This window comes from Colobus angolensis, unplaced genomic scaffold, assembly GCF_000951035.1.
Source record: "Colobus angolensis palliatus isolate OR3802 unplaced genomic scaffold, Cang.pa_1.0 Scaffold21, whole genome shotgun sequence".
Taxonomy (NCBI): Eukaryota; Metazoa; Chordata; class Mammalia; order Primates; family Cercopithecidae; genus Colobus; species Colobus angolensis.
Window position 1 is genome coordinate 4365598 of NW_012115266.1, and position 2292 is coordinate 4367889.

A 2292-nucleotide genomic window follows, 5' to 3' on the forward strand; every position below is an offset into this window, starting at 1 on the left:
GACGGGGTTTCACCGTGTTAGCCAGGATGGTCTCGATCTCCTGACCTCGTGATCCGCCCGTCTCGGCCTCCCAAAGTGCTGGGATTACAGGCTTGAGCCACCGCGCCTGGCCAGGGGGCCACTAGTTCTAATGCCACTCCAGTTCCTGTCAGAATTAATCCTATTGCTCATTCGTTTCTGGTATTCCTCAGTCTTACAGGGTTTTAGATGGTGACCCCTGGAAGGCCAAGGGTGGCCAACAAACACTCACCTCCTGTTCCAAGTTTTTGATATGCAAAGGAAAGCTACTCCGAAAAGAACCGGAGGTCCCCTGGGGAGTTAGGAGTGGTTATGGGATGTGACTCCTTCCCACTTAGGACCACAAATGAAAATGAACCCATTTGGGTGCAACAGAGGCCCTGTGAGGTGTGATGTCTATCTTTTGCCGCTACGTTGGGTCTGTAGAGATACAAGATATCTCCCCCCATTCCAATGAGGGGGACCAAACAACCCTTGTAGGGTTTTATGGGTTTTGTTTTTTGCTTTTTGATAGTTGGCAGAGCTAGCTGAAGCTTTATCTTGAAAAAACAAAACAAAACAAAACAATGGAATGGTTTTGTGCTTGGAGGCATGGGCAAGGGAGTTACCCCAGGCAGTAAACTACCAGCACGAGTGGACGGTAGAGGACGGCTGAGCCTCAAGCGGGTCTCCTGTTCCCTGCGCCTTCCTGCACAGCGGCCTCTCCCACAAGCTCTGGGGCAGCTGCAGGAGAGGGTAGGCTGGGGGGACTGCCATGGTCGTTCGCTTGGGCAGGACATCAGAGAACGCAGACACCAGCTTCCCAACCATGTTCCTGGAGGAGCTGGTGCAGCCGAAGGAGCCGAAATCCCTGCCAGAGTCAAGGCTGGAGCCCAGGCCATAGCTGAGGCCAGGGCTTGTAAGGCCCCCAGAGGCCAAGCTCAGCTCTCTACTCAAGCAGCTGCAGCACCAGGTCCTGCTTGGCCTGCTGCAGGGTGGCCTCCAGCTCCGCCAGCTCCCCACACTGCTTGGCATCTGCGATGGCCTCTGAGGCCCTCAATCTCAGCATGGACCCCGCTGATGTTGTAGATCATCTCAGAGTTCTCCATCTTCCTGCGATGCAGGTCATCCCCGTGCTTCCCAGCCAGCGTCTGCAGCTCCTCATCCTTGACCTGGTGCAGACTCTCAGCCTTGACTGGCCACGGTGGGCAATCTCCTCGTACTGGGCCTTGACCTCCACGATGATGCTGTCCACGTCCAGAGAGCGGCTGTTGTCCATGGACAGCACCACAGACGTGTTGGAGATCTGGGACTGCAGCTCCCGGATCTCCTCTTCACACAGCTCTCTCGTCAGTCAGCCCTTCCAGGTGAGACTCCAACACTGCCTTGTTCACGTGAGCTCCATCCACTCTCGATAAAGACAAAGTCATTCCCCGTCTCTGTCTGCTTGTTGATCTCATCCTGGTACTTATCCTGGAAGTCTTCCAGCAGCCCCTGCGTGTTGCCAAGCTCTGCCTCCAGCTTCAGCTTCTCCTGGCCCAGTGTCCAGCTGCTGCCCAAGGTTGTGGATATGGCTCTCGAACACGCTGTCCGTGTCCAGAAGACCGTGCCCAGCTGTCTTCTGCTGCTGCTGGAGGCTCCACTTAGTCTCCAGCATTTGTTCTGCTGCTCCAGAAACCGCACCTTGTTGATGAAGGAGGCAAACTTGTTGAGGGTCTTGATCTGCTCCTTCTCCTGGGTGTGCACGGCCCGGATGTTGGGGTCCAGGTCCAGTTTAAGGGAGCTCAGCAGACTCTGGTGTACCATGATGGCTGTGTCGCCCACCCCCACCCCATACCACTGCCCCACCATAGCCTCCACCCAGACTCATGCTGGTGCCTAGGCCACTCTAGAAACTGCTGCTGCTGCCTGCTCAGGAGAAGCTCAAGGAGCTGATGTGGGCACCAGGACCACTGGTGTAGGAGTGGCTGCTGAAGGCCCAGGGGCCAGAGATGGATGCCTTGTAGGGCTTCTGTGTCACCCTGATGGACACCATGGAGGCAGGAGTGGAGGTAGGCAGGCCGAACCAGATGTAGATTCAAGGAGTGGAGAAGCTGCCTCTAGGTCAACCCTTGTTTTCCAGAAGGGGGCGGTAATCCCACCTTCCCAGATTAGGCAGTTGTTTTTTTCTCTGTATGTTCCAGTCTGGGAGAAGGCACTGTATATGGGCTCCTTGCTCACGAGTGGAATCTTTTTTTTTTTTTTTTGAGACGGAGTCTCGCTCTGTCGCCCAGGCTGGAGTGCAGTGGCTGGATC

General features: G+C 55.6%; 1 pseudogene; it reads right to left on the bottom strand.

Moving 5' to 3' along the window:
- Positions 1-639: 639 nt before the first annotated feature.
- Positions 640-2074, bottom strand: LOC105512336 (annotated as a pseudogene).
- Positions 2075-2292: the final 218 nt, after the last annotated feature.